Below are 19,020 nucleotides of genomic sequence, written 5' to 3'. Positions count from 1 at the left end.
GAGAGAGAGAGAGAGAGAGAGAGAGAGAGAGAGAGAGAGAAATTTGGACACTGGGACACACATGGAGAATGCCGTGCGATGATGAAGGCAGAGATGGGGTGATGCGTCTATAGCCAAGGAACCCCGAGACGGCCAGCAACCAGCAGGAGCTGGGGGAGCGGATGGGACAGATTCTCCCTCACAGCCTCAGGAGGAACCAGCCCTCCTGACACCTTGATCGTGGACTTCCGGCCTCCAGGACTGAGACCATCGACTTCCGTTGTGTAGGCCCCAGCTGTGGTTCTGTGTGTGGCAGCCCAGGACACTGGTCCATCACACCTGGGTTCCTTGGCCTGTGGCTAGAACCATCACAGTAGGGAAGGCCAAGTGAAACACGAAACTGAATTCCGGTCTAGACAATAAATTACAAAAAAAACGTTTCCTAGGAGAAAGGACAGGCCTTTAAAGGCCACTGAGGGGGGGGGGGTGGATTCCATCACCTCCCCCATTTCATTCACTAACGGGGCCCCTTCCAATTCATAGCGGTTTGGGAAGGGAACGGTGAACTCCTGCAAACTCAACCAGGCAGTAGCCCCAAATACAGCTGTTGTGGCAGATGCGGTCTCTTTTCCAGAGCCGATTAGCACAGACAGGGCACGCTGGTTTGATGGATGCATGATTGTCCATCTTTATCAGGAAGGGGGATCAGAAGCAGTTTATCCTTCTGATAAACTAGAAGCCCGATGCACGAAATTCATGCAAGAGTAGGCCTTCCTTCCCCCAGCTGCCAGCACCGGCTTCCCTCTAGCATCTGGAACCCGGGCTTCCCTCACAGCCCCAGCTTCATCCAGAAGGTCATCCGGAAGGACGTCTGGTCTAATTAGCATATTATGCTTTTATTATTATAGATGGGGGGGATAACGGTATTTATTTATACTCTTCCCAGGGCTGTATTAGTTCTCCCGCCCTCTGTTATAATATAATCTGAGAAGACCTGGACCATCTGGATGTTGTTCAGAACATCACAGTGGACTACTAGCTCTATAGAGGGCACGTTAAGCAGAGTGAATGGACAAAAGTGGCAAGTATGTTGGAGGTCTTTGTAAGATATATGTGCTCAGAAGGTGGGAGACAAAAGCTATGGGGATCCAGGGTATCAATACATTTGTAAGGGCCCAACGGTCTGACGAATTAGTGCCTCTTATGCCTCCTGCCTCTGAGAAGGAGGCACAGGCCTGGGGAACCACTCAGGGTTCTGGAGGTAGCACATTCCAAACTTGGGACCATTGCTCACCACATCTGCTGTGTGACAGGTCAGGTGCCACCTCTCAGTGAAGCCCAGAGAGGAAAGGGCGCTGCAGTAGGCCCAGGCTGTGGGGCCGTGGGCCGGTTGCTTGGCCCGCACTGGCTGGTAGACCTCCATACATCTGCAGTGGGAATTACACCAGGAGCCACTGGGACAAGCCCCAGCAGGAGAAGCCCAGTGCCGACCCCTGGGGTTCTAGAGCAAGAGCAGGCCAACGGCAGCCGAGAAATATACACTGCTTGAAATACAGTGTTTGTCTGGCCCTGGGTCCTGATAGAGACCGAGTTGCTGACCATGGACACCACATGACCCTGCAGCGGTAACCGCCCATCATGGCCTGGGTCTTGTCCAGACCTGTAAACTCATAAGGTCAGGCAAGCAATCAGCAAATAACTTACAACAGAAGTGGAACCTGCCGAGGAGGCACCACAGGACCAGAATGCACACGTGAGTTGCACCAGTAGGTGGCCTAGACTCTCAGGTCATTGACCTCTGTTACTAATATATCAGCATTTCTCCTTCAGTTCACTCCTGTGGCCACATGGGTGAGAATTGCCCCTTATTACCTGCCCAAGAGGAGGTAAAAGGCTAGGTTTAGTTCTTAGATGAGTCAGCTTCCTACCACCCCCCAATCACCCCCTGCACAGAAATCTCCATCTCAGGGATCTCCTGGGGATCCTAACCTGTGGCAAGGTCTAGACTTTGGAGAGGTGGATGAAGGCTAGACTTTGAAGAAGTAATGGATGAAGGAGCATGAAGATGGAAGTTCAGGCTCAGGCCCAAAACACATTCTCTCAACCACAGCAGCCAGTGAATAAACTAAAATAGTTTGATGCCTATCTGACTCTACTTTTTGTTTCTTCGTCATTCAATAAAGGGAAATGAACCTTAGAAATACCCACACACCTGATTCCCCCATTTACTAGTTGAGCGCGTCTAAAACAATCATCGTCGACAACCCATTCGGCTATTATTATTAAATGGTCTAATCAGTATAAATTATTCAGCACAGAGCCTGGCATTTAGCTAGAGCCCTCAAAGCGCCAGTGTCTCAATCCACAAAGCATAGGTGAGCCGCAGAGGTATCGTTCCTTATTTTTATTGGTTTGTTATGTCTGAATTTCATTTCTATCTCAAGCTCTCCCTGACCCGTCCTCGCAGAATAGTCATTGATAATTTAGGGTCACCTCGGTTACATCTGGGTAAAACTACGTCAACCAGGGGTGAATTCCCTCCTCCCGCCTCCCAGGGTGGCATTTCATTCCCATGGGTCTTAGCATCTTGAATAAGTAGGAGGTTCTGGGGGTCAAGTGTCATCCACCAGAGCCGCCATCTGCTGAGACACCGGATGCCTCCCTGGTTCTAGGCCAGCATCACCCTGAGGTGGCTGCGCTCCCTCTGGTCTCTGATGGTTCAGACTGTGAGCTTCTCCAAAGCAGACACACCGGGTGAGAGAGCAGGCTTTGGAGTTAGTCCTGCATCTGCGTCTGAGCTCTGCGGTATACTAACGGGGACATTTTGGCCAGCCGTTTTAATGTTCTAGTTTTAAATGTCTCCTTGGCGAAGGGAGTTCCTCCTCATAGTTTGGGTGCATGAAAGAGACAACAAAGGAAGTAGGCCAGCCCTGAGCCACGTGGGAAGACGGAAACCAGTGTAATTCAACCTGTGGTGGCCCAAATTTGCTTTGCTGTACAGCCTTTCCCTAAATTTTTCAAATCTTCATTAGTTTTTTTTTTTAAATATCTGAGATAACATTATATCATGCAATTATGGTCATTATATCTGGGTTTACACATTGGCATAGTCTAGAAAAAACTCCCTTAAAAATCATTGCATTGCACTGAATGTATTGCTGACATGGCTCAAACAATGGTAAATATAATGTAATGCATGATAAATTGAGGGATAATTTAAGTCCTTTGTATTTACCGTGTTTTCTAATATCTTAATTTTTTTAATTTGTATTAAATGTATTGGGGTAACATTGTTAAATGGCGTTATATAAGTTTCGGGTGTACAACATTATAATCTGACATCTGTATACACTATTGTGTGTTCACCACCCAAAGTCTAGTCCCCTTCTGTCACTTTATATTTGACCCCTTTTACCCTCTCATCTTCCCCCTAACGCTCTGGCAACCATCATTCTGTTGTCTATATCGATGAGCTTGTTTTTTTGTTTGTTTGCTCATTTGTTGCACATATGAGTGAAATCATACAGTTCTTGTCCTTTTCCATCTGACTTATTTCACTTAGCACAATACTCTTAATACTCTCAAAATCCATCCATGTTGTCACAAATGACAATCTTCGTATAGCTGAGTAGTAGTCCACCGTAGGTATGTACCACATCACTCTACAAAACAGTGTCTACACATAATTTTTAAAAATCAAACAGCACAAAAAGTTGCATAGTGAACAAAGGAGCCCCATACCATCCCTAACCCCCAGTGCTTCTCTGCAAGGCCAACCACTCTTCCCAGTCCCCAGGGGATGCTTCCAGAGAGGGACTAGGAAGAAAACTATTCTCAACGCCATTTCCAAACCCAATCAAGCTATCAACCCCAGTGTGGGCCAACTAAGAAGATATCAAAGCAACAACAGCACACAAGCCAGCGATCACACATCTTATCGTTCGTGCACCTTTCTCTGTAAATGCAGAAGGGCGTGCTCCGCCCACACAAGAGGCTAAACCCAACAGAAGGAAGACACTGATTCCAAGCATGGGACCCAGGATGCCAGCGGGGCAGCGAGCCTGGCGGGTGGCCAGGGCCTGAGGATCTCGGGAGAGGGGGCTCCACTGGAAGTTACACCAGAAGAATGACACACTGCCTTTGGCCACGTGACAAACAGAACTGACCAGCAGTCGAATGAGGCGGGAAGAATTAGTGATCGCTACATACATAAAGGAAGCAAAGGGAAAATGGGTAGATATTCATTGCGATGGAGTAGGAGGAACTTTAATGGGAAAAGATTGTAACCACAGACAATACTGTGTGGAACCACTTATCACTGTGTGGCCAGGAACACTGAGCCTCCATCAACTTGTCAACCGCAGTTGAAGTTTTCCTACCTCGGAGCATATTCCCTGGGTGGCTTCCTCTTGTGGGTCTCCGTCCAGACTGGAACGTTGCACCTCAGCAGTTTGTGGAATTGAAGTGGTGAGAAAGGATATGGTTGCCTTTTACTTGCTCTTAAGAAAAGGGCATCCCATAATTGACCACGAAGAATGACAGATGCTTGGCTTTTTATGATCCCTTGCATTTATTTAAAAAGGACTCGGTGGGGTTCCAAAATGGCAGCCGATTAAGTGGAAGCTACACTGACACTCTCCCAGGGCCAAACTGGAGTCACAACTAAAATATAGAAAAACCATTCTCCATAATCAACTGCAGACTCGCTGGAGAGAACCCTGCTAACCGAGGGCGCAAAGGGGAGGCGGAATAGAGACTAGTAGGAAGTCCCAAGGAGCAAGAGGGCTGGCCAGGCGCCCATGGACAGCCGCTGAAGTTCTGGGGGGATGATTTCAGCTGTGGGGGGTTCCCACTGAGAACTCTGGGGTCTACACCCCAAGCTGGGCTTCCCAGCCCAGAGCACCAGAACTGAGAAAGCTGCCCACAGAACAGCTGGCTGTGAAAAGCAGCAGGGTTGCTGTCTGCCAGGGAGAGATGGCTAGAAATGCAGGCACCCTCTTAAAGGGCGAGCGCACAAAATGTCATGTGCAGCCACTCACCTTGGGCTCCAGCAGAGGGGGGGCAGAGTGGACTGGAGCTGTGTGAGGAGAGTCCAGGGTTGAGGGCTCTGGGGTGGGAGCTCAGAAGGCGGGGCTCAGTATCCTGTGCTGAGGCATTCCCCCACACTGCAGAACTCTCTCTCGGGCAGAACTTGACCATCCAGGCCGCTTCTGGAAAACCTCTCGCCCCACCTGCGGAGACTAGGCCTCCCCACCTGCGGAGACTAGGCCTTGCTGTGGTCTACAGCCTGAGGCTCATTCAGAGGCTCAGAATAACAACCAGCCTGCAGGCAGAGGCGGATCTCTGGAGGCTTTGAGTCTTTGCCTTATCTGCTTCTGGACCTGGGACTGGGAAAAGCAGACCTTGATACACATCTCAGTCCTTTCCAAAGGCCTCCAGCCCCAGCAGATGAGTCACAAGCTGTGGATTGCTGATGGCTCCGAACGGGGTGCTCAGGGCCAGTCACAAACAGCACCTAGCATTGTCCTGCACCAGAGACCCTCCAAAAAGACTGGGAGTCACAGCAGATCTACCTAATACGTAGAAACAAACCCAAACAGGCAGCCAACACAGGGGGACAAAAAAAACAACCAAGCCTCAAATGTAAGAACAAGGGAATTCTCCAGAAGAAGAGCTAAATGAAATAAAGAAATTTATCCTTATTCCAGGATACTCAACAGCATGAGAAAAGATATAGAAATTATGAAAATTGACCAGTCAGAAATGAAGAATGACATAGTAGTAATAAAGAGCATGACCCAAATATATGCTGTCTACAAGAAGACTCACACAGGAGAGAGTGAAGGGATGAGGAAAATTTTCCATGCAAATGGAAACAACAACAAAAAGCTGGGGTAGCAATACTCATATCTGACAAAATAGACTTCAAAATGAAGGCCATCATCAGAAGGTCACTACATAATACTAAAGGGATTGATCCAACAAGAGGATATAACCCTGGTAAACATATATGTACCCAATATAGGAGCACCTAAATACATAAAGAAAACTTCTGAAGGAGTTTAAGGGAGAGACTGACAGCAATACAGTCATAGTAAAGGACTTTAACACCCCACTGATTTCACTGGATAGATCTTCTAGTCCCGTGGTCGGCAAACTGCGGCTCGCGAGCCACATGCGGCTCTTTGGCCCCTTGAGTGTGGCTCTTCCACAAAATACCACGGCCTGGGCGAGTCTATTTTGAAGAAGTGGTGTTAGAAGAAGTTTAAGTTTTAAAAATTTGGCTCTCAAAAGAAATTTCAATCGTTGTACTGTTGATATTTGGCTCTGTTGACTAATGAGTTTGCCGACCCCTGTTCTAGACAAAAAATTAACAAGGAAACAGAGACCCTAAAAGACACACTGGATCAGATGGGTTTAATGGACATTTATAGAACATTTCACCCTAAAGCTGCAGAATATACATTCTTCTCAAGTCACATGCGTCATTCTCAAAGATAGACCACATGTTAGGACACAAAGCAAGCCTCTACAAGTTCAAGAAGATTGAAATCATACCAAGCATCTTCTCAGATCACAATGGCATGAAATTAAAAATCAACTACAGTAAAAACACTCAAAAACATTCAAGCACATGGAGGCTAAATAGCATGTTATTAAACAATGAATGGGTTACCAAAGAGATCAAGGAAGAAATCAAAAACTTCCTGGAAACGTGAAAATGAACACACGACAACCCAAAATCTCTGGGACACGGTGAAAGCCGTCCTGAGAGGGAAGTTCATAGCCGTACAGGCCTACCTCACAAAACAAGGAACGCTTCTAATAAACTATCTAACCCTACAACTTAAAGAATTAAAAAGAGAACAATAATAAAAGCTTAGGGCAAGTAGAAGGAAGGAAATAATTAATATCAGAGCAAAAATAAATGACAGAGACTAAAAAAAAACGATGCAAAAAATCAATGAAACCAAGAGCTGGATCTTTGAAAAGATAAACAAGATTGATGAACCTTTAGCCAGACTCATCAAGAAGCAAAGAGAGAGGACCCAAATAAATAAAATCAGAAACGAAAGAGGTGAAGTAACAACTGACCCCACAGAAATACAAAGGATTGTAAGAAAATACTATGAACAACTATATCCCAACAAGCTGGGCAACCCGGACGAAATGGACACATTCCTAGAAAAATACAATCTTCCAAAACTCAACCAGGAAGAATCAGAAAACCTGAATAGGCTGATAACTACTGATGAAATTGAAGCAGAAATAAAAATTTAAAAAAACAAAACAAAAAACTCCCAGCAAACAAAAGTCCTGGTCCAGACGGCTTCACAGGGGAGTTTTACCAAACATTCACTGAACAACTAACACCTGTTAGTTCCCAAACTATTCAAAAAAATCCAAGAGGAAGGAACACTTCCAAGCTCTCTCTATGAAGCCAGCATTCGCCTAATTCCAAAACCAGATAAAGGCGCCACAAAGAAAGAGAATTACAGGCCACTATCCCTGATACACATAGATGCTAAAATCCTCAACAAAATATTAGCAAATCGGATCCAGCAACACATTAAAAAGATTACCCACCACGAGCAAGTGGGATTTATCCGAGGGGTGCAAGGCCGGTACAATATCCGCAAATCCATAAACGTGATACATCACATAAACACATAGGCAGACCTCCCAGGGCCAGGCTGGAAATAAAACTAAGTTGGGGGACATGCTCTCGGAATAACCAACTGGGGTCCAGCTGAGGAGACAGACAGACCAAGAAAGGATCTACCTAAGACGTAGAAACACCTGGAGACCAGTAGGAAGGGCGAGGCCGAGAGCGGGGCTGGTCCCGCTCCCACAGGTGGCAGCCGAGAGAGAAGAGGGGGCTCCTGGCTGTGGGAGGGGTAGAGAGAGAAGAGGGGGCTCTTAGCTGTGGGAGGGGTATTTCCCTGAGAAGATCAAGGCCCTTCGGTAGGGCTGCTGGCCGCCAGGGAGTCTGGAGCTGGCCTGACAGAAAGCCTCAGGGGTTGTGTTTTTGTGGGGGGTTTATTCGGGGCGGGGGGGGGGGGGGGGAGGAAGGGGGTAAGGGAGGTTGTTTTTAAACCCAGAGCACAGGTGTTTGTTGCAGCTACTCACCAGAGGCTTCAGTGGAGGGAGGCCGGGGCGGACTCCAGGTGCCTAAGGGGAGGCCGGTGGGAAGCACTGGGGGGAGAGGAGAAGCAGCAGCCGGAGTCCTGCATTCACTCAGTCGCACCCCCCAAAACCGAAATGGCCATTTTTCCCCCCCCAAGAGGCACTGCCTACTCCCGGAAGACACGGCTCAGGAAAAGGAAAAACCCCGCCCGCCCGAGGTGGTCCAGCCCGCCCTGCCCTCGGGAGCCGGCCAGCCACACCCCGCATCTTGACCTTTGCAGAGGACACGGCAGCACAGGCCAAGCCCACGGGTTTGACAGTCTCAGGAAGCGGCAGTGACTGCATTGGGGCTGGGCCACCCCCCATCCTGGGAACCTGGCTGGTGCTGCCCCCACGGAGAGCTGATAGCAACTCCAGGCCGCCAGCCAGTCCCACTGGGCCACTCGCAGGGGAGTCACTCTGGGGCAGGGAACATCACCTACCACTTCCCTGGAATCTAAACAGCACCCCCCCTCCCGGGAGACCCAGCGGTCTAGACGCCCCATTCCACCTGAGGTCCTTTCAGAAGCAGACCTCCGAGTGATTAAGACGGACAGGCTGGCGGGTGAAGGCGGGCAGAGGCAGAGCCTGGGAACCTGGGGAAGCTCACTGACCTGCCCTAGGCCCCGAACTGCTAACTAACCAGCTTTGGGGGGGGTAGCTTGGCCCCTCCCGTGTGCAGCCAAGTCCTGGGGAGACAGACACAAACCGTGGATCTGTTGCTGCTTCAGGCAGGCTGCTGCGAGCCAAAGCAGGACAGTGTCTGACAGTGGTTAGCGCCTACACACCTCCTGGGAAGCCAGAACTGGCAGACAGAGCAGTCAGCCGCGTCGTCAGAGGAGCAGGATCCAAATGGAGCTCCCAGGAGGCACTGAGCTCGGCGGAGGCACTTTTTTTCTTCTCTTCCCTTTTTTTTTTTTTTTGTTTTTTTGTTTTGTTTTGTTTGTTTATTTATTTACCTTCTCTATATACTTTATTGATTTGTGATTATTTTAGTCTCTATTGTTTCTTCAGATATCTAATTTTTCTCTTCCCTTTTCCCACTCTTTTTTTTTTCTTTTTCTCCTGCTTTCTCATCTTTTTTCCTTTTCTTATTTTGGGTGTATCTGCTTTCTCCTCTATTTTCTTTTCCAAATATTTTTCTTCTTTTATACTGTGTTCCTTCCCCTATTCTTTATTCTATTTTCTTTATTTCATCTCTGTCCCTTCATATTCCTTTTTCTTCCCCCTTTTTTCTTCTCTCCTATTATTTATTTCTTTCCTCCTATTATTTATTTCTTTCTTTTCTTCTATCATTCTTGCTCTCTTTTCTCTTTCCCAGTTCTCTCTCCTCTGGTGTTGCTTTTGTGGTTGTTGTGGGGGTTTTGTGCATGGTTTGGTTTTGTTTCTTTTGTTTCTTGCGTTGTTGTGTTGTGTTGTCTTCTGTTCTGTTCTGGAAGCATCCTCACAACAGCTCACATGACGTGGTTGGGGGTGAGCCTCTTAGTCAGCCAGCCTGAGAGGAGACTCCATTCATGAATGGGACAACAACATTCAAGGCCCAATTACAACAGGAGAAGCCAAATAACTCAAACAAAGGGCTTTTCTAGAGCACCCAGCTCACCAGGTCTGAGAGACTGCACCCCTGGGTCCCACAAAACACCTGCTGCAGAGGACCACCCACCTAGTCTGGGAGGCATAGCAATCTGATCTAATACATAGAAACCAATACAAAGGGACAACAAAAATGGGGAGACAAAGAAACACCCCCAAATGAAGGAAAAGGAGGACTCGCCAGAAAAGGAACTAAATGAAATAGAGGCAAGCAATTTGTCAGATAAATAATTCCAAGTAATGGTTATAAGGGTGCTCAAACAACTCAGAACTTCAAGCAACTTAACGAGAACATTATGGAACTTAATAAGAACTACAGCAGCATAAAAAAGGGAGGTAGAACCCATCAATGAGAACCAAGTGGAAATGAAGAATGATTCTGGCCCCAAACCAATTGCAAGGGAGGCTGGGAAAGCCACGAGAGTTGGAAGATCCTGAGGTATTAGCATGCTCTGCTGTTAGCACCATCTGTAAACAGACAAGCAGGATAAGAAGTGGAGCATTAGGAAAAGTGAGGAGGGGACAGGTGCCTGAATCTTATCTGTCCTCCCCAAAATGGGAATGGAACCCCTCTGCCCACCTCGCAGAGTCGTTGGCCATTGGCCAATGGAGCCTGTGCTTTGGAAAACATTCACTGCACACAAACTCAAGGTGCTAAGTTACACAAACTCAAGGTCACTGTGTGCTCTTTGCCATGCCCACATTCTATAAACACATTTATTGTCGGTATATTACATTATGACATTGCTGGGAGAAAAATCTCCTTTTTGTTTATTTTGTTTTTAAAGGTCTTAACTGAGGGTTGTAAATCAAAGCTGACTGAAAAGATTTCCTTGAGTGAAACAAAGGGTTGTGAGTCACCTGCCTCTTCGGGTGCCCTGAGGGGGTCAGTGAGATGGGCCAGCACATTGACACTCCCACTGGCAAGCACAGCTCCCTGTGAGGACAACTGTCAGTTACACTGCTGATGACATGAATTTTTAATACACGTTCTTATCTTCCCAATCCAGTTACATTATTTTGTCCCATCGTTATAATTCTCAGAAGCTACAAATATTGCTTAGCTTCTATTCATTTTAGTCTGCCAAGCCTTTTTTTAATCTTCACCCAAGGATATGCTTATTGATTTTTTTAGAGAGAGGGGAAGGGGGAGAGGGAGAAAGAGAGAGAGAGAGAGAAAGAGAGACAGAGACAGAGACAGAGACAGAGACAGAGACAGAGAAAAACATCTATGTGAGAGAACATTAATTAAAGACGTTGCCTTCCATAGGTGCCCTAAGCTGGGATCAAACCTACAACCTAGGTATGTGCCCTGACCAGGAATCAAACCCACCACCTTTCAGTATATGGTACGATAACCCAAACAACTGAGCCACACCAGCCAGGGCTGCCAAGCCATTTTTAAAAATATATTTTTATTGATTTTTATAGAGAGGAAGGAAAAGAGAGAGAGATAGAGACATCAATGATGAGAGAGAATCATTAATTGGCTGCCTCCTGCACACCCCCTCCTGGGGATGGAGCCTGCAACCCAGGCATGCGCCTTTGACCAGAATCGAACCTGGGACCCTTCAGTCTGCAGGCCGACACTTTATCCACTGAGCCAAACCGGCTAGGGACCAAGCCATTTTTTAATGGCAATAAAATTCTCCAAGGGAAGAAAGTAAAATATCCTGGTGTCAGGCTGTAGAGAAAAAAATATTCAATTGCATACACACCCCTGCTCGCTGTGATAGTCCAGGATTCTGTGGAGGAAACACACACACAGTTTCATAATCAGCTAACTCAACTGTGCCCTCTCTTACTATATCAGTAGTACTTCCGTGGCTCACTGAGACCTCAGCCACCTCCAAACCGGAGGGGCTCCATTTCAAAAGGGCCCCCAACACACACTACCAACCTCAACTGGGTGAGGTTCCAACTGAGATTTTTCTAGTAAGTTATTTGCCACCTGGATTCCTTGGCCTATGACCTTTCTCTGCCCTCTAGCACCCCGTGGTCCCCGCTATGCTGTCCCTTCCACAGCTTTGCTGCTTTCTGGCATAGCAGGATGAGCCTCATTTTGCTCATTTTCTGCTTCAGACCATAAACCAGTCATTCTTTTCGAGGAGCTCTGATTCCTTTTGTGGGGAAATTGTAGTAGAAGCCACAATCTGGGTGTCATTGCTTCTTAGCCTTTGTGATGGACAGATCTCGGAAATATTTTTGAAGATAAAAACACCATAAGACCATTCTGATATTTCCCATTCAAACTTAATGTTATAGGGTTTTTATTTAACTCATTTTATTTTATGCGTGTATCTGTTTTATACTGGAAATCTTGCTTTCTAGTACAGTATAATAATTATGTATTTGCCTTGCATTAATAAGCATATAATAGTTCCATAATAACAATATGAATATCACTAACAACAGTAAAAGTACCAAATGTAGTTTAAGATTTATTTGCTCTTGTTTTGATTCCTAGAACATTTTTTCCTAGGGATGTAGAGTCAAAATACTGAGTTTTAAAGCCACCAAGGAAAATTTTTTTCTGTGTGGTTCTGCTACAATTTGATAGGGGTAGAGTCCATTGCTTTCCATTTTTAGGAATTGCTTTTTAATCTTACTTTGATTAAATTTGTTAAATTATGTAAGACATTTGCATGGTTCAAAAATAAAACTATATACTAAATTTATTTGTGGAAACCTCACCACCCCTTCCCCTTTGGATAACATTACTATTACTTTTGTGTGTCCTTTTAGTCTTTTTGAAAATACCAGCAAGTCGGTATGTTTACACTAGAAGTAGCAAACATTGGTCTGCACCGTGTGTTTTTCTCCTAACAACATATCCTGGACATCAACCCATATCAATAGAGAGAAACCTTCTCCATTCCTTTTCACTTCTCCAGAGTGATCCGTTGTGGGGATGGGCCATTTTGTTCAAGGGAGCCAAGATCTTGATGGCCATCTGGATTGCTTCCAGTCTTCTGTCATTCACCCGTGATTCTTGTCAGATCCAGGACAAGTATAGGTGAATGTCTCTCCCCATCCACCTCCCAGCACCCAGAGTGAGATTGAATGTCAGCACCCTCAACCTTCCCCGAGATCCCTTGTCTCTCATTCACAACCAGTCAATCACTGACATCCTGGGCACACACACTTCTACCCAAACTGGATAAGAGAAAAGAAATGGCACTGGCTCCACTCCCTTGCCTTTGGTGCATGCCATTCCTCACTTCCTTCAGGGTTCCTCTCTCTTTGCTACCAAAAGGGCTCTTGCCAAGTGCCTCGTGACACCCCTGGGGTTGAGCAGCCTCAGGTCCTCTTTTCCATGAATGTCAGACACGTTTACTCTGCTGGCCACCTTCTCCCTCTTTTTCAGTCCGCAGGCTGACGCTCTATCCACTGAGCCAAACCGGTTTTGGCCACCTTCTCCCTCTTTTTGATCTCTCTCCGTGGCTTCCATGACACAGGGCTCTGGTCTCCTCCTACCCCTCTGGGTGCTGGTGGGAAGGCTGTCTTTGAAGAAGTTTTAGTATTAAGGGGGAAAAGAAGGGGACGGTACTGGCAAAGGAGGAGCATCTAGAAAGTTGTCTCTGCCAGGACCGGTTTGGCTCAGTGGATAGAGCGTCGGCCTTCGGACTGAAGGGTCCCGGGTTCGATTCTGGTCAGGGGCATGTGCCTTGGTTGCGGGCACATCCCCAGTGGGGGGGGGGGGTGGTGCAGGAGGCAGCTGATCGATGTCTCTCTCTCATCGATGTTTCTGACTATCCCTCTCCCTTCCTCTCTGTAAAAAAATCAATAAAAATTAAAAAAAAAAGAAAGAAAGTTGTCTCTGACGGGAACGTGAGAATATGCCGGTGTGCTGTGAGAATGTTCTAGAATGTTCTAGACTAGAGCTGCAGATGGGACGGAGGAAGAGAGTCGGTGGGAGGGGAGTCTGAGAGGGGAAATGGGAAGGACAGGTGGGGCAGGATGGACCTCTGAGGGGACAAGGCCTGGCTGCAGGGTAGGGAGGAGCAGGTCATTCCTCCTGAGAAGACATTCCCTTCTCTACTCACCTCCAGGCATCCCATTCCTCCCGCCCCCGCCCCCCCCCCCCCCACACACACACACAGCCCTGCATCCCCTCCCTGCCCCCCAACTTTTGTTTTGTTTGAGACCGTCTGGGGATGCAACCTGCAGGGAGTGTGGGTGAATGGTGATTTCCACGTTCACGGCATCACAAGCATTGTGGCAAATACAAGCTAAAGTCAAAGAAAACACACCTGTGTCAATCATTTTATTTTTTATTTATATGACACTTTGAAAGATCAGGGATCCAATCTATGCCTCAGAGATAAGTTAGCATGAAGATTCTAAAGGTACAATCATATCTGTCTACAAGGCTTGATTCCTTAAACTGAAATAATGGCTTCTCAAAAATATAAATATACCTGAGAGAAAGAAAATGCCAAAGGATGCCTGCAACATAATGCCCTGGGTGTGTAATTCCCGCAGGATGCCTCACCCCCGCCCCCACTACCCCCTCCTGACCCTGACCCTTAAAGACCCTCCAAGAGTCAGACTTGACTTTGAAAGTCCAAGTGAAACAAGAAATTTCTGTCTCTTACAAAGGAAGTATGTCAAGGTTGTTCAACATATTTTCCTAAACATATCAAAGTCGAATGTTAAAAATATTTTCCCAAACACAAAATAAGTATAGAAAACATCATTTAAGAGAACCAAGATGGCGGCGAAAGTAAACACCAGTACTCGCCACCTCCCACAACCACATCAAAATTACAGCTAAAATACATAACCACCATCATTCAGAACCACCTGAAACCTGGCTGAATGGAAGTCCTACAACCAGAGAAGTAAAGAAGAAAGTGCATTGAGACTGGTAGGAGGGGTAGAGGCACAAAACGGGCTGACCCGACACCCACATGTGGCGTATCTTAAATGGGGAGGGATATCGCCAAGGCCTCCCGGGAGAAGCAGGGATCCCAGCCCCACACCAGACCCCCAACCCAGGGTTCCAGAGCTGGGAAGAGAAGTCCCCATAACTTCAGGCTGTAAAAACCAGTGGGGATTGTGGCTGAGTGACACAGAAGCTACTGGAGTCCCGGGTGTTCCTCTTAAAGGGCCGGCACAAAAATTTACACAGTTCTGCTTCCTCTGAGCTCCAGCACCTGCCGGTGATTTTGGGGACATACAAGGAGGAACTGGGCTGTCTGGCATTGGGGCAGGAACTTGGGGTGGCTTGCTCCCAGACAGGGGTGCTTGCAGAGATCATTGTTTCTGTGCTGGGACCTCCCCTGTCACAGAGCTGACTGGCAGCCATATCTGTGTTTCCACCAGTGTTTCCCACACTGTTCGCTCCACCCTTGTGATTCCCTGAGACCCCATCCCATCCAATTTTTCAGCCCCACCCAACCTGTTTGCAGCTGCTTTTCCATAGGAATGGCCTGTCCTAGCTATGGCTTCACAGTTTGCTAAAATCTCTTAAACAAGCAGCAGCTGGAGTCAGCGTGCCCCAAACCTATCAATAAAAGGCCCAACACCCAGCACTAGCACCAGCCTACCTTGCCTCACAGCTGGGCCTTGCCTAGGCACTTCTTCACCCAATAAAAATAGCAGCCATCTTTCTGTAGCTCCTGCCAGGTGGCCCCAGGCAGTGGCTGACTTTGCACCTCCTGGAAGGTCCCAGAGCCAGTCACCTGGTGGATAGCTTCAGACCACACCAGATTACAATTCTACCCATCCACAAGGGACACACTCAAAGAGCAGACTCCGTGAGCACCAAAGCCCCACTGAAGCAAGTCCTGCTCCACAGGGGTGTCTCTTGCACAGCAGCTCTTCCATTGTAGGTGCAGCTGGTCCCCACAGCCAATTGGCCTGGCATCCAATTCCTCCCAGTGATGCCATTCAAGGCTCAACTACAACAAGACTGTGCACCCAGCCCACACAGTGTCACACCATGAGTGTCCAGCTCAGGTGACTTGGGAAGCTGAGCCACTGGGCCCTACAGGACACCTACTACACAGGCCACTCTACAGATTCCAGGAGACATAACAGCTCTATCTAATACATAGAAACAAACATAGGGAAGCAGCCAAAATGTGGAGACAAAGAAACATGTTACAAATGAAAGAAATGGAAGCGAGCAAGCTATTGGATACAAAGTTCAAAACAACGGTTATAAGATTATTCAAGGATCTTAATGAGAGCTTCAAAGGACAATGAGAACTTCAAGGGACTTAGTGAGACTTTCAAGGATCTTAGTGAGAATGTAAAAGACATAAAAAAGACCAGTCAGAAATTAAGCACACACTAACTGAAATAAAGAATAATTTACAGGGATTCAACAATAGAGTAGAGGATTCTGAGAATCAAATCAAGGATTTGGAATATGAGGAAGCAAAAAACACCCAATCAGAAGAGCAAAAAGAAAAAAGAATTAAAAAATATGAAGACAGTGTAAGGAGCCTCTGGGACAACTTCAATCGTACCAACATTCACATTATGGGGGTGCCAGAAGGAGAAGAGAGAGAGCAAGATATTGAAAACCTATTTGAAGACATAATGACAGAAAACTTCCCTACCTAGTGAAAGAAATTGACTTATAAGTCCAGGAAGCACAGAAGTCCCAAATAAGAGGAACCCAAAACAGCCCACACCAAGATACATAATAATTAAAATGCCAATGGTTAAAGACAAAGAGAGAATCTTAAAAGCAGCAAGAGAAAAGCAGTTAATTACCTACAAGGGAGTACCCATATGACTGTCAGCTGATTTCTCAACAGAAACTATGCAGGCCAGACGGGAGTGGCAAGAAATATCCAAAGTGATGAATAGAAAGGACTTACAACCAAGACTACTCTACCCAGCAAAGCTCTCATTTAGAATTGAAGGTCAGATAAAGAGCTTCACAGACAAGAAAAAGCTAAAGGAGTTCATCAGCACCAAACCAGTATTACATAAAATGTTGAAGGGTATTCCTTAAGGAGAAGAAGGAGGAGAAAGAGGAGAAGGAGGAGGAAGAGGAGGAGGAGGAGGAGGAGGAGGAGGAGGAAGAGGAGGAGGAGGAGGAGGAGAAGGAAAAGGAGGAGGAGGGGGAGAAGGAGGAGGAGGGAAGAGATTAAAAATATGAACAATAAAATGGCAATAAATACATATCTATCAACAATTGAATCTAAAAATCAAAATAAATGAACAAGATAAACTGATAAATAATATAGAATCAGAGACATGGAAACATGGAACAGACTGATGATTCTCAGAGGGGAGGGGGGCAGCGGAGAGATTAACCAAAGATCTTATATGCATACTAGAGGCCCAATGCATATATGCATTACCTATGGACACAGACAATAGAGCGATGAAGGCCTGGGGTGGGGCGGGAACTGGGTGGAAGGGGACAATGGGAGGGAAAAAGAGAGATATCTGAAATACTCTCAACAATAAAGATGTTTTTTAATAAATAAAAATAAATAAAAAAGGAAACATCCTGTAAAAAATAATAATATTGTCCAGTTTAGTACATACATTGCCAAATTTTCAGGAAGAGCGCAAGTTTATCACATCTAGCTATAACTTAAAGCTAACCAATGTAAGAACATTATGCTGTTTTAGTAATTTAATTTTTATTAAATATGTGTACCATTATTAATAAATCATAAATACTTATGCCTATTCCCGAAATATGACATGAGTCTAGTAGATCTCTTTAAAATACAGGGAAACAATATTTTCAAGTATCATTCAGTAACATAAAAATTTACTTTTATTTACTGTCTCTTAGGAAAAACAAAATCTGACCACAACGTCCCCCTTGGTTGACATTAAGTGGTTTCTAGTCATGCTGGATTTTCCTTGCTTTCTTATTTGACCAGGTGTAAACTCAGCCAATTCGCCCCAATCTGGTATTTTCCAAAGCACAACTTAACTAAGGGTATCATCACCTCTTTGGTGTATCTCTGTGTGGGGACTGAAGGACGGGACCCCTGAGACCCTGGCCTTGCACTGACTTCCCCGGAGCATGTGCGTGGCAGGGTCTCCGGGCCGGGCTGTGTAAATGCCACACTGGCCATCTATGCTCTGCATGCATCAGGCACTAACTTCTTAAGCCAGAGAAGGGAGGTAGTACAAACAAACGGATAATACAAAACAGTGTGACACCAGATACACTTGGCTCTGGAATTAACTTTTCCACTCAGATTTTAGGTTGATTGTGTCTGACCGCCTGTCACCTGTGCCTGGAAGTCCTTGAGCAGATGGTCACACACACCGACTCAGGCCAGATCCCATGTGCGTGAGCGTCTGACAGAAATGACCCACCCTGATGGCTCAGGAGGTAGAAATATTAGAGCCTGACGCCAAGCCAGGTCTGCAGAGGAACTCGGAGCCAGAGTTCAGGAAAGATGGTCTGCGGCCACCGGGCACATCAGTGGCAGAGGCCAGACCGGGACCCCCTGTGATTCTCGGGCTGCCCCACTTCTGATAGGCGGTAGGCACAAGCGCCTCCGGAATGTTCTTAGAGGCAAACGGCTCCATGGAGCAGCCAGAAAGAACCAGCGTCAGCCATGCTGGGGCTCATTCATCTCTGAGCCACCTGAACCATCCCAGGCCACTCTCCAGTGTCTGTCTGGGAGAGAAGACCAGGGACTCTGCATCCAATCAAAAGCAACAGGAGTGTGTGAGGAAGATAGAAATTCTCCTTGGAAGACAGCCAGGGCACCCTCGTGCTAAGGATAATAACAACACCCATCATGGTGGGGAGAGAAAAGCTCCTCCGAGGCCTCAGGGACCTGGCAAGGTAATAGGAAGAGAAGGGAAATCAAGATGGACACTCTGGCCTTTGCAAACCTCCTGCCGACAAGCCAATGGCCCGGCTCCTTCCTAGAGAGACATGGCCTGGTGGACATCCACCGGGGTGTCAGGCCGGCCCTGCACACTTGGCACATACGACAAACTCACCGTGATGGTTCACGCTGTAAGTCAGCGGGGCGGGGCGGTGGGACCCAGGTGTTGGGTCCACACCAGCCCACATGTTGCTGTGAAGGTATTTTAAACACGTGATACACAGAAAATCAGCAGCCTTCAGTAAAGAGGAACATTTCAGTGAGTAGATGTTGAGTCGAGCAGATTACCCTTTACAACATGGATGGGCCTCATCTAACCCATTGAAGGCCTTCAGAGCACAGAGTGAGTTTTCCCGAAGACAGAATTGTTCTTAAGACTGCAACATAGAAACTCAGCCTGAAGTCCCAGCCTTCAGACTCAAGAACCCAACATCAGCCCGGCCAGTGTGGC

At 46.7% G+C, this 19,020-nt stretch overlaps 1 protein-coding gene across 2 annotated transcripts in view; it reads right to left on the bottom strand.

The window, feature by feature from the left end:
- IGSF5 (immunoglobulin superfamily member 5) overlaps positions 1–8,268 on the bottom strand; it is a 59,152-nt gene extending 50,884 nt beyond the window's left edge. For both annotated transcript variants that reach the window (XM_079762276.1, XM_079762277.1), the window contains exon 1: positions 8,110–8,268. The gene's annotated coding sequence lies outside the window, so the exon portion shown is untranslated. The remainder of the gene's footprint in view (positions 1–8,109) is intronic.
- Positions 8,269–19,020: the final 10,752 nt, after the last annotated feature.

The sequence above is a fragment of the Cnephaeus nilssonii genome, assembly GCF_951640355.1.
Source record: "Cnephaeus nilssonii genome assembly, chromosome: 3".
NCBI classification, from domain to species: Eukaryota; Metazoa; Chordata; class Mammalia; order Chiroptera; family Vespertilionidae; genus Cnephaeus; species Cnephaeus nilssonii.
The sequence above is the reverse complement of the archived record's forward strand: the minus strand, read 5'-3'. Positions and strand labels throughout refer to the sequence as shown.